This window comes from Passer montanus, unplaced genomic scaffold, assembly GCF_014805655.1.
Source record: "Passer montanus isolate IOZ18808 unplaced genomic scaffold, ASM1480565v1 scaffold28, whole genome shotgun sequence".
NCBI lineage: Eukaryota > Metazoa > Chordata > Aves > Passeriformes > Passeridae > Passer > Passer montanus.
In genome coordinates, this window is record NW_024367483.1 from 3,542,075 (window position 1) to 3,555,820 (window position 13,746).

General features: G+C 41.4%; 1 protein-coding gene and 1 long non-coding RNA gene across 2 annotated transcripts in view; one reads left to right on the forward strand and one right to left on the reverse strand.

The window, feature by feature from the left end:
• LOC120504111 overlaps positions 1–11,087 on the forward strand; it is a 32,367-nt gene extending 21,280 nt beyond the window's left edge. Inside the window, exons 3-4 of the long non-coding RNA XR_005627948.1 lie at positions 7,513–8,076; positions 10,959–11,087. This is a non-coding gene — a long non-coding RNA (uncharacterized LOC120504111). The remainder of the gene's footprint in view (positions 1–7,512; positions 8,077–10,958) is intronic.
• HTR1F (5-hydroxytryptamine receptor 1F) overlaps positions 1–13,193 on the reverse strand; it is a 104,776-nt gene extending 91,583 nt beyond the window's left edge. Inside the window, exon 1 of the mRNA XM_039713294.1 lies at positions 12,859–13,193. The gene's annotated coding sequence lies outside the window, so the exon portion shown is untranslated. The remainder of the gene's footprint in view (positions 1–12,858) is intronic.
• Positions 13,194–13,746: the final 553 nt, after the last annotated feature.

The window sequence follows — 13,746 nt, forward strand, 5'->3', positions numbered from 1 at the left end:
TAACTTGGAACCTAAATTTGCCAACAAACCTAAGGGATAATAGTAGCTAGCTCGATAAGCTTCCAGAAGGCAGACACATCTTTCGAATCTCCTCTTTAGTTCCTTTAAGGCACTATCATCACTTTGATCTAAATTGAATTGACTCCAAGCCAGTTTATTGCAATGTATGAGCTGCTCCCCTGTAGATGCTGGAGATGAGCCTCTTGCCTGAGAGTTGGGAGTGACACAGTTCTCCCTCAAAGGCACCAAATGAGAGGTGAGAACAGATTCCTGTAGTTCCCTCCACCACAGAGACAGAAGAAAAAGTGATTCTCACTTTCAGGATAGGTTTTAGAGGTAGATGAGATGCAAAGAAAGAAAGAATGGTATTGTTTACTCTTTTCCTCAACTAAAACTACCTTCTCTTCCCTGGCTGGGAGGTGGCAGTGTCTGAGAAGGAGAACTGTTCTGCTCACAAGGCCCTCTCTACCCTTCCTGGCTATTTCCTTGTTGCAATTCAGTTCTTTCTGAGCTGGCAGCAATTGCAGGCAGGAAGAGTCTGAAGAAAGGAGTGACAAAGTCTTCTTTACTGAAAGCAAGAGCAATACTTCTTGATCCTTGATCATTGATTGCTACAGCTCTTCAAAGGGCAGAACATTCAGCAATTGCATTTGATAGGTGTTGGGCCAGGAGATTTGTAACAGGAAACATGAGGGGTATGATTTGTTCTCATTACCACAAAAAGAAGATTTTTGTTTCAGTTGGGACAAACAAGTCTTTTATTTCCTGTCTTCTTTTATTACTTCACCAATTTATTAAATTCTTTATTTTTATTTTCTTAATATCTCTGCAATGCCTTAGCTTTTTAGGTCAGTGACTCATATCTACAGCTGCATAAGAGCAAACCTCTTCATATAAATGGCTTAATTTTCAGGCTGACCATGTAATTTTATCATTCTTCAAATGATCTATGCTTCTCTAGATTAAATATATGAGTTTCCAGAAAATAAATGTGTTTGGGCTGCACAGACAGAGCTTTATGTCAGATTCCTGCCAAAGAAGTCTGCACAATATTGTCTCAATAAAAAATGAGAAAGTTAAAATCATTTAGTCACAGGTGTACTACACATTAAGATGCAGAAAAGGCATCACTAAATTATGTCATTGCATAAGTAGTTCCCTCAGTAACAGTTAAGGGAAGAAACTAGTTGGTCACAACTAAAGAAAGTGCAGCTTTTATGAAAAGAATTGGCAATAAAAAAGTCAGAATTGCACTTCTGTGTGAAGTAAGTTCTGATGAATTCAAGCAGCTCCTGCAGTTTCCAGTGCTCCTTCCTGTGTAAATGGTGCTTCATCCCATATGTATTTTCAGCACATCTCTCTGTCTGAGACTTTAACTTGGGTTCTATGCTGTTGCATTGAATTTCAATCCAGATTTCTGTGCCACTTCCACCAAAGTACCTCCCAGATTTATGAGAGAAGTGAAGATATATGTACTGTTCCCTTCTTTCTTGGTTACATACCTCTTTGATACGTGGAAGTCAGATTTCAGCAGACTGATGCCTTCAGGTCAGAAAAATGGTTGCTTTGTCATCCTTCTGCATTTAAGTCCATTTTAATTCTATATTTTCCCCAACAAATTCAGGTCAAACCTGTTTTTCTAATATTTTATAAAGAGCTTTGTCATGTAACTTTTCTGATGGAGCAGAGATAAGCAGATTCTAAAAAAGGCTTTGACTGTTATGAGCTGATTGGGTGTGCTGCAATGGCCCTGGTAACTGCAGAGGGTCACCAGTTTATCCTCACCACACACCCAAGAAATCTGTCAGCATTGTTGCTGTGTTATCTGGGGAGATGAGAGGCAAACTCCCTGCCCCCCTATATCATCCTTAGGCAGGGGTCTGCCTCTCCCTCTGAATCAATAAAATGAAAGGAACTGTCACATTTCCAACCTCCCAGACTGCAGTGGGATGGACATTCAGTAAAACCCGGGTGAAACTGCAGCAGTGGAGACCACACAAGGATTTAAAGGGAGAGCAGCATCTCTGAGGGTCTGCAGTGGAAAGCATTTTCCAAAGAGAATCAGGACGTATCCTCCTCCTTCTCCATCCTTGCCTCAGGATATGTCCAAATCAAGCAGATCCATTCTTGCAAGTGGATGCAACACAGACCCTGTGCTTCTGTAGTGTTGTTTTCCCATTTATCATGAGTTGCACCCACCAGCCTTCACAAATAAGCCTCGACAAAGAATTTAATGGGATTTTCTGCAAAAGCATATGAAAAGGAATGAAGAGTTTGCCAAAAATGTGTTCCTCTCTTCATGTGGATGTGAATCAAATCCTTTGGTTTACTTTCTATACTCTTTGATTCCAGCAGAGGTCAGCTCTGCCTGTGCTGGGGATGGACGAAGCAGTTCAAAGTGTGGGCACCTGCACACCTTGCAACACAAAGCTCTGCTTGCTTCCCACTGCCCCTCTCAGCACTAACTTCAGCCCATTTCAGGCCCTCCTCTTAAATGGAGATAAAAAGGCTTTGAACCAGAGCATCTCTGTCCTCAGGACTGCACTAAAAGCTGGTTAGAGAGCTCTTCTTGCTGCTGCTCTGTGGCTCCAAGCCTGTTTGAGAACAGCCTGTAATGAACAGAAGGAGCAGGAGACTGTGACAGTGGTTTTTGGTGAGGTTAAAACTGTTGCAAGATGAAAAATCCCCAAAAGCAAGAAGTTATGTCTGGACTGTGCTTTCCAGTTACTGAACTATTAGGGAAATAGAAATACTGCCATCCTGTTACAACTCTCTTCCTTTGCTGCTGTACCAGGATTGTTAAAAAACCCCCTAAAGCTGTGTTCAACAATGTTTAGTTAAGGTTTGTTCTGGCAAAAAAATTTTGAGCGTATCTACAAAAAATTTTACTTCTTGAAATGCCATTATTTTGGTGGATATATGGTCCACTAAAATTCTTATTTCCTCTATCAGTAACAGTGGTTCTTTAGTTCTTCACAACATAAGACAATACAAAATTTGAAGCTCTTCAGAGCACAAGACAAGAAACATTTTGAAGCTGAAGGCAGAATGTGTTGACAAAAACTCTCTAGTTTAACCATATAAATCTTCAAATGTCCAAGACATGTTTTTATCCTCTCTTCTTTTTTAGAGATTAAATTGTTGCTACACTGAGATGTTTTGTTAATTGTTATTAGTGATTGACACACTTTACAGACTTTTGAAGGCAGAAATTAATGAGTGTTTTTCTGAAATTAGATGTCATGCTTTCAACAGAAATCTTTCATGTAACCAGTGATGTGTGCCATTGAGGCAGCATCTGCTTCTGAAAGATAATATCTAAAAAATCCCAAAGAATCTCACTGTAAATCTAATGCCTGGTTTTCCTAAATAATACTTTTCACACTTTTCTGGTACGTTTTTTGAATTCAGCTTGTTAATACTAAAAACCAGAGGAAGTTTCAGTGCATCTAAGCACCTCTTTTCTTTGTTCTGTTTTGGAGGTTTTGTAGATTGAAATGACTGAAATGACCAAATGGGGTTTGCTTATTTCTTATATGTCGTTGTACATAACAAGAAATGAGTGCCATTAGTCTAACAAACTACCAGGGGAGACAATAAATTATTTCAGCACAAGGTCAAGGATAGGACCAATGAGCAGCAGACTTGACTTGTTACCTGAGAATTGCGAGAAGAAACATAAGCCCACTAGAAAGAGGTGATTAAGGTGCACCTTCACAGTGAACTTGCACTCTGTGTGCAGTTGTGCTGTCCAGCTCCGGCCTTTAGGAGTGTCAGACGAATGTTAGGCAAAGCAAGGAAAGCTATTTTTCATTTTAGTGCTTGTTCCTCCTGATGGCATTATCTGTTATAGGTCAAGCAGCTACAGCTGACAGCTTCATAGGTCATCTTAAAAACAAGATATATACCCAGTGCTGTTGCCTCTGATTAAAGATCACATATCTAAGTGCAGATGACACTCCTGGCTTTTGGGTGACTACAGTGGATTTGGAATTCCAGTGTGAACAGCACATTGTGTCCCAACACCACATACACACAGAGCCCAGGCTGTTGTTCACAAGGGGCTGTGTAACTGCCTCACCAAAGAGCAAATCATGTTCTGGAAAAGTGACAGCATTTGTAAGGCTCCTATTTTTTGTTGTTACAAAGGGATCTCGATGGTCAAACACTCACAGGTGCTGGCTGCCACTACAGATGGTGACGAGCAGGCTTCACACTTAATGCCCTCTTTACCTGTCTTTCTTTGGCAGCTGGATCCTATTGTATTTGCAGGCGCTCTCATGGCAGGGAGGAATGATGAATCTGATTCTATGTTTTCAGAAGGTTAACTTATTACTTTATAATACTATTATATTAAAGAATACTATACTACAATAAACTATACTAAAGAATATAGAAAAGATACTTACTTAATGCTCAAAAAATAATAATGAAAACTCTTTTTCCAGAGTCCCGACACAGCTTGGCACTCACTGGTCAAAGAGTCAAAACAACTCACACCAGAATCTAATGAAACAACCACCTGTGGGTAAACAATCTCCAAACACATTCTAACAGGAGCACAACACAGGAGAAGCAAATGAGATAATAATTGTTTTCTTTTTCTCTGAGGCTTCTCAGCTTCCCAGGAGAAGAATCCTAGGCAAAGGGATTTTTTTAGGGAATGTGAATGCCACAGGATCCAAATACAGGTATTTAGTAGGTCAGATTTGTCTTTACAGAGAGTTCAAAGCACCACTGACTTTTGTGCCAAAAACTAATGGATGCATCCTTGTCTGCTCATCTTGCTGTTTTATTTTGTTATCTGTCAAGTGGTAACTGCCTTGCCCTGGGCTGAGGAGAGCCTGATCTGCTTTTCTCAAGGAGAAATCTTAGGGTGTCTCTAGGCCATTGACAAAATCTGAAATGCAAACAGAAAAACTTAATCCTGAGTCACAAATCTCTGAAACAAACAGAAAATGATGTCTGTCTTGCTGAGAGTTCCCTGCTCCCTAGCTGAAGTGGGGCTGGTGCCCACAATATTCTTGTTAACTCCATCTAGAGCAGTGTGAACAAACAGCTGTGCCCACACTGTGTGGCCTGTAACACAGGGCCACGTATCTGAAAGACACCATCACTGTTCTTTAGAGATTTTTATGGTTCAAAAGGCCTAAATTGACATGAGGGCTCAATCAGTGGATTGGTAGTTTGATAGCCTAATATCAAAAGGGGGATAAATTGCACATCCTTGGACATAGCACGAAGGTTTGTGAGCCCTTGAGAGCAGAAGATCTGCTGGAAGTGTGCTGGAAAACACTGTGCAGCACAGAAAGATCCCAGTCTGGATTTGGTCCTGGCTATTGTGCTTATTTGAAATGGTCTCCTCAGCAAATCACCTCTAAATCCACATCTGGCTTTTGTCTTGAAAGGAACTCATTGGTTTTCTGCATAACAGGGTCCAAACAAACCCACGCTGATACAGCTTTGATGATCAGGAGATAGGGACTTAACAGCAAATCAGAGAAGTGGCAGTGTAGACACAGATCCTTATTATTAATAGTAAATGGTTGTTTATTCTAGATGTAAACATCCTAAAATATTAATTAAAAAAAAAAAAGCCAAAACCACATAATCACGCAAGGCTTTGGTCTAGATGAAAAGAAACACATTTTGCCTTTTACAAAACAGCAGGGGCCCCTTTTGCCACTGGCAACTGTCAGTCTTCAGGTAATTTCATAACGAGACCTGCAGTACAGTCTTTGAGAAGTGTAAGACTAGAATGGAAGAAAAAAATTAAAAGCCTTCAGTAAAAGGCAGAGTGAGAAGGAGCTTGATTTATGACCCTAATGTAAAAATTCTTTGTGTGGAAGAGATGGTAATGATGCCATTATGTTGGGTAAGCCCAATACAGAATATTGTTTATGTAGATGCAAGTGTTAGGACAGAATGGAAGTCATTTCCCTAGGAAAGAAATCAACAGCCTTAAATGCATATTTTACAGAGACCAAAATGCTATTAGACTTCTAAAGTTTGACTTTCCTCTTTTCTTAAGAGGGTAATTGTATTATTTTCTTGTTTTCTCTGGTACATTCAAATTTTTTTCTGTGTCACTAAATAATGTCTGTCATTTTTTGCTCCTGGCTGCTCCCTTGGGTGGCCCCTGGTTCATTCCCTCACTGATCTGGGGTTGTCACTGGCCCCATTATGGGTACCTGGCTCTGTCTGTCTGTGTTTGGCTGTGTCCCCTCTGTGAGGAGTGCCTGTGCCGGGGTCACCTGGGCTCCCAGCCCGTGTCCCCCTTGCAGAGCAGCCCTGCCCTCCCTGCTCCCCAAGTGCCCAGGTTCAGGATGTGGTTAGCCATGTAGCAGTTTTTCTAAAAGGATTCACCAGTGACATCATCAGGACATGAATCAGCTCTCTGATATTGCTGGGTGTCATCTCTGCCCAGCCTGTCATTTCCCCTGTTAAATTGGCACTCTTGATTGTTCCTGCCCAAGAGCATCCCTGATATTGGTTCTATTCAGCTGCATTTTTTAAGACAGTCTTTAATTCTAACTCAGTTTTTCCATCCATTTGCGTTCCTCCCCAACCTTTCATCACCTGCACACTTACCAACTTTAGAGGTTATTCCCTCAGCTCAGCTGTTAATGAATAATTAAACACTAATTTTTATTAAACTATTAATTAAAACACTTCAGGGTACCCAGGAGAGTCTCCTGAACAATCACAAGTGGTGTAAGGTTTATAACTTGACAATAGTTATTATAATGAGCTATTTTTGATAAAAGCTTTCCAGACAATGGTACATACTCCCAGTATTTTCACCCAACACACATTTATTGCTTTGTGTCTGTGGCACTGTTAAAAGCTTGTGCTGTATTTAACAGGATTTATTATAACACTAATTAGAGGAAGATACTATGATAACTGACTTGGCTGCATCTCTTGAGTAATACTGATGAGGTCCAAGTTATCCTACATCCTTCAGTGATTGAGTTACCAATAAACCATGGCCTAAAATCTCTCTCAGGGATGATATTTTGATCACAGACCTCCCTGATTCAGTTGTCTCTGCTGGTTTCAGAGCACCCCCTTCTCATCAGTGATTCAGTGAGGCACAGTCATCGCAGTGAGGTGACAAACTTGTACTCCGTGGGCTCCACCACTGCCTACTGCAGTGGTTTCTCCAAGCCAGGCTGATTTTTTATAATCTAGCACAAGGCTAAGGATAAGAAAATTAATATTGATAGCTACTTCACCCCACTCTACCTATTAAATTTAGAGATAATCTTAGGCTTAATACAAATAAACGGGATGGGTTTAATGCTATCAAATCAACAGTACTAGATAAAAAAAAAAAAGAAGAAAAAAAAGAATGTGTTTCTTTCCTCCTAGAGGAAGAATCACTCTGATACAGTGAGAGATCCAATTATGGCCCAAATTATGGCCATCTAGAGACTAGCTAATGTGGTTATAATACAAATAAATCATCTGCACTTAAAACTAGAAAATGCTTGTTTTGATGTATTACAGCCATCCTCCAGTAAGTGTCATGCACAGTGGGGTCTGGATTCAGGCAGAAACAACAGCCCAGAGGATTATTGCTGCCCACACAGGACGTTTTCCAGGCAGGGCAGTGCTTCCACGTGAGTGCAATCAGCAGCACTCCAGCAAGTCAAAACCCAGGAAACTCAAACAGCGGAGGATGAGGACGGATGGGCTGCCTGACACCTAATTGCTGTGAGGCAAGAAAAACAGCAGGACTGGGAGGACAGAAGATGCAAGGTGATGCTGAAGTCATGTTCTGCTGCTGGCCATAAGAGTGATTCACTGAACGGTGTGTCCCCTGTCAGAGCGAAGGAACAATAAGCAGGAACATTTGGTATTCCAGTCCATGAGAAGACCCAAGCCAACTGTCCTGCTCTGCTCACTCAGCTGCTGCTTAAAACAACTACAGACAGTTCTAGGAAGAAAGGAAAAGGAATATAACTTGACTAAAATGAACTTTTATTTCCACTGCTGTGATAAAGGGGGAAGGGGATGCTGACTTTTGTCGTTTTGCCTGTAATTGTTATTGCAGACATGACTATGTTACAGGTACAGTAATTTAATACTCTCAAATTCTATTTTGAAGGTCAAAGTGTTCTAACATCATCATATTTTTGACTGTGACTTACAGCAGCAGAGTTTGGAAGTTCTCCTCAAGTCAGGAGAAGCTGCCAAATGAAACCACACTTCAATAGGTACAAAGTACCCTTTGGCAGAATTCCATCAAAATATAATCCCCTCTCATTACTGCATAAGCATTTCTGGGTGAGGTAGCCAGTTCCAACCCTTCTCACTCTATGTACTGGATCAGACATTTCTGTGATCCTCACTCATGTCAAAAATCTATGTACTGGATCAGACATTTCTGTGATTCCTAGTTTTAATTTCTGCTTTCCTTTCCTATTACTCCAGCAGGCCTCAATGTTGCTTCACATATCACCACAACTTTCTTCATTCATATGGGTTTTGTATTGGCCTCCATGGAACTGTTCTGTGTGTTTGTGTACATATGTAAGCACAGACACCTACTTATTTATGCAAGCAGGCACCTAAATCACCTTGGCCCCTCTTTGCACCTCACAGACAGCTCAATAGCAGGATTGTCACTCTGCAATCCAGTATTCCCTGTGGCAGAGAATGACTTTTTAGCAGTTAGGCACTTAGGGCATAACTGCTGTGTTTGTGCATGAGCCAGCTGACTGGCTGATTCTTTTTGGATGTTTTCACCATCAAACTATTCTGTTTTCCACAATCAACACAAAACCAGTTCAGTCAAAGCCTGAAAAGGTAACAGTGCCATTTAACATAGTGGAGTAATGGTTTCTTACAAAATGCAATGAATTAGGCACAAGATTCTAGGAACAAATAAGAAAAAAACCCCAAACTTAGGCAGGCATTTTTTCACTTTGATAAGCCTTGTCTCAAATTTGGGGGGTGCTTGCCACTCAACATTTTCAAAGTTCATGTTGCATTTTGACAAGAAGAAACAATACTTAAACAATGACTTAAACATAGTCAACAAGGCTAGTTTTCTCATATACTGATAGAGCTTTTCCAATCCTCCCATTTTGCAGAGGAGCCAGTGATGTGGGAGTCCTTAAGTTGGACTTGTAGTGCTGAGCAGCTGATGCTTCATGGCAGAACAAGGCTGTTTAAAATTAGCCATCCTGCTTTTAATTTTGGGCTTTTGACCTCTCCCCTATGGCAAACCTGCAAATGCACACACAGGGATGAGCACCTGTAGGAGGCAAACCCAGTTTCATAACTCTTCCATTTTCAAGCAAGCTTCCCAAATTACCATGTGACACACTCCTACTGCAGGCAAGGCAAACTTGAAAATGTTTAGTCAATTCTTAGGATGTCTAGGTCTGTATATTTCACTGTACTCCCATGTGCTTTTCTTCCTCCAGTAACTGCAGAACTGAGGACCTAAAGAGCATGTGGAGGAAATGACCTCCAATTCCATTCTCTTGCTGCAGCATTAATTTATAACATGAATCATCAAGAAAATAACACTTTAAATTCAACATATATAATATACATTCCCAATATTTTCTAAAATGTGCCCTGGTTTTAATTAAAATGTGAATTGTATAGGCAGAAGGACTTGTTCCTCTGCCAGGAGCAAATCTCCAGCCATGGATAACAAATGCCCATGGAAAAAATACTTTGTTTTTTTCATGCATTGAAACTTCCCCAACTTTATTACATTTGGAAACATAATGTAATAGCAGAAGGCAACATTATGTTTGACATATATAATCGGTTTACAAAAAAAAAAAAATACAACCAGGGGACACATTTTTGATAGAACCACTTTTTTTTCACACAGTAGTTTCAGGATAATGGATCACATTGATCCTTTTTGCTAAATGGTATGACAAAGAAAATGAGCATTTGTATAAAAATGCCATAACAGTTGAAGCTTGAATTAGGGAGTCTGTAACCTTTTCTTGTGCTCATAAATTACCCTGCAGATGAGAATGTGACATTAAAAAAAAAGAGAAAGGCATCCAAAGCCAAGAGATGCAACCCATCAAATACTGAAATGCTTTATGTATATGTGTACCCAATGTTAATCACTTCAGATCCTATAGCACAAATTGCCTCCAGCAGTTTCTAAAGTTATATCACAGGTTAAATGGACACCCACAGATAGAGATTAGTCATTTAAAAGACAAAGGTATAAAAACTGATTTCAACTGCTAAAGCTGTCTTAAAGTTAGTTTTTTATGCATTTTGAAGCTGTGCCTTTTTTACCCCATTTCTGGGTGAAGGGTTAATAGTAGGGCCAAACAGTGAATCTGACAGTATATAAGGCTTTTTCCCAGTAAATACCTTAGAGAAAATTGGGGCAAAAAGGTGTTACTCTTTCAGATCAAATAAATTCAGTTGTCGCTTTTAATAGCTGTGCATCAGTAAGTCATTAAAAATATTTGAATTTTAATCACTTGTGCCCTCTCAAGCACTAGAACAGTGGTATGTCACCCTCAGATGTGGAATTAGAACAAAATGACATGAACACCTGAGAGATGACCTGTAACCCCAGCTCAAGAGGGATCTCAGTACTGAGGAGTCAGATTCTGCACGCAGTGGGTGCCTCCTGCCTGACTGAATTCTGTCAGCCCTTTCATTTGCTGCCTGGGTGAAAAACAGGCAATTTGGAGCTCTCAGGGAAGGAGGGAGGAGGAAGCATGCAAGGAAATTTGCTTATTTGCAGGTTTCACTGGGGGCAGTGACAGCTGTAGAGTCCAAAACTACTGGTAATAATAATAATAATTACAATAAAACTCCAAACCAACAAAGGTTTGATTACTCTCCTATTAAAACAGCAGACTTTTAAGTAAGTCAGAAATCCTATTTTAGATATTGTATTAACTTTTCACAATGGCTTGAAGCTGATTTCCTTTTTCTCTCCTTTAACGTTCCAGGTACCTCAGTCTCCACAATCAAAAAGAAGAAACTCCCAGCTATTTATGACAGGATTGGTGGAAATCTGAACTTTGCAGGAATTCCACCAAAGAGAGAAGATGTGAATGGTAACTGTGACGAGGCTGGGGTACCAAGAGCAGTTTACTTACAGTACATTAAAACAACCTGTACTTTTCCAAGTGTTCAAAAAGCAATAATCCTTGGAGTTACTAATGCTCTGAGCAGTGCTGCTGACCAGTCACTTAACCCCTTGAAGTCCTGTGTGCAGGAGAAAAGATGACTCCTAATTCCATATTCCTGTTTCATGCAACACTGCAAGAAGTGAAGTGTGCAGCATCAGCACACAGCAGTTTGTATGATCATGAACAAAAATATTTTTTTTCAGCCCCTAAGCAAAATCTCTTGGGTCAACAGATCTTAAGAGTTCAGCAGACCAAATTAACCAGCAAATGCATGTTTTATCCCATTTTTAACACTAACACAATAAATGATGGATGAACATAAGTTTCTCAAAGATTAATTTAAATACAGATGTAATCACAGCAGGCAGCAGTTCAGAGCAGAAGCTGTGCCAAGTGCACGTGGGGTCCTGCCTCTCTTCTTTGACTACTGAGACTCATTTCCAAGGCAAGGTCCCTAACATTTGTGCCCAACAGCAAATATTGTAAATCCCTCCTTACTTTTTCCTTTCCCCTGCATTGTTTGTAATCCTCTGTGGATCAAAACCTCAACTCACAAGTCCTGCACTTGGACAGTACCAGGTGTGTGCCTGTGCAGGTGAATATGCTCATGCATAGATTAATATGCAATTGACTTCTCAGAAAGGAAAGAAACAAAGTCAATAAAGAGCAACAAAGTCTACCCTGAGCTAAGTTTTTCCCAAGTCAGACTTGGAAGTTTAGATGGTGTTTTACAGCAAAGTAAAGTTCAGGTCAGTAATTTTTATTTACAATGAAACTGATGCTCTCAGTTTCTCTTGTTTGATGAGAGTAAGACAGTCTTTTCTCCATGTATACATGGATTTTTTTTAAACTAGCCTCTCAATTTTAATTTTCCTCAGGTAAATATCTGCTGGATTAATAGTCCAAAAAGAAGAATAGTTTATCGTAGCAAGCATAAATATCTGTGGAATCATAATACCTAACAGAGACATTTAATTTCCTAAAGTTGGTTTTCATAATATGCAGAAAGCCTGGGGTTGCCCAGTCTAATAAAGCATCCAACCACTACAGGGACTGTATAAAATGAATATCCTCTCAAACAAAAGCCCTCTGGATTATGAAGCTGCACAAATTGTGTGACCTGTACAAACGAGAGCATGCTTCGATCTCTGAAAAGGCAAGTAAATAATTATAGGGCTAAGAAACACTACTTCATTTGGTTTAAATGATCTCTTGGCAGAATCCACAAGTTGAATTATGATGAAAACAGAAGACAGTTCACTTGTTAACATCACAAACTAGAGACATTCAAAGTCTAGTCAAAATCTCAGCTGTGAATGCCAGCATACAAAATCTATCAGCCCACAGGACTGCATGTGTGTAGCATACACACATCTTTGCTGTATTATTGGCAAAAATTAAAGGCAAAGCCAACTAAAGAGGATGCTGCTACAGGAAATCTCATCTATGTTCAGGTTGTTAAAGCAAGTAAACATATTCCCAAGGCTGGTATGAACGAGGAACGTTTTTATTCCTCAGTCCAACTTTAAGAAAAAGCAGAAACAGAGTCCTCCTCTGTTCTGAACCCCAATATTTAAAGTTCTCCAGCAGCACAAGATCAGATAATTAACAAAAACCAAAAGATGAAGAAATGGAAGAAATGAAGCCAGATAAATAACAAATATCTACATATATAAACACTCAGCAAGCAAGATAATGAAAAGTTAGCTAGATTTACCGTTTTAATTATCCAAGTGGGTGGTTTGTTTGGGTTTGGGGTTTTTTTTTGGGGGGGGGGGAAACGTCGGAGCTGTTTTCACGAGGATTCGTCCATACGCATCCGCACCGCGGCAGGCGCCGGTCCCGGAGCGCGGAGAGCGAAGCGTTTCCCTTCCTCAGACGGCGCTGCCCCCCGCCAAAAATAAAAAGAGGAGGGGAGGGCGGGGAGGGGCGGGAAGCGGCAGGGAATTCTCCGGCGCCGCCCCGAGCGCTCCCTGCCCCGGGAGCCGCGGGCAGGGGGCGGATGGTGCTGGGGGTGGCCCGGCGGGATGCCCGGAGTGATGCCGGGAGTGATGCCCGGCAGGATGCCCGCCGCTCCCGGGATGCGCCCACCTGCATCCCCGGTGCGATGCTGACCCTGCGCTTGTGCCGCCTCCGCGGCTCCAGGGCTGGGAGGGGCCACACGAGTCCTCCGGAGTGGGGGGTATCCTAAATTAGATACCTGTAATAATAATAATATAATAATAGGATACGCTGGTGTATCCTATTTGGGCGGAAAGGGTGCTGCCTGGAGCAGGGATGGAGGGGGAGGTCTGTTTCAAGCACCCGGCTTGTGTGGGATCTGGGATCTTCGCAAGTGCGCGCTGGTGGGTGAGGCTGTTCCCCTGCTCCGATATGTTACGACCGGGCTGTGAGGAAGGGGTGCCAGGGTGCTTGTGAAGTGGTGCAGAGGTGGACGAGCGTGTGCTCGGCTCTTCTGCAGGGAAACAGCGCAGCTGTCAGAGTTGTATGTTTGCACCAGCAGAACCTGAAGTGGGTGACAGCTTGCCCAGGAGCTCAGGCACGGCTGGGAGCTGTGACCTGCTGTCCCTGGGCTGAGCCCCAGCTCTCCAGCACCCACTGGTGC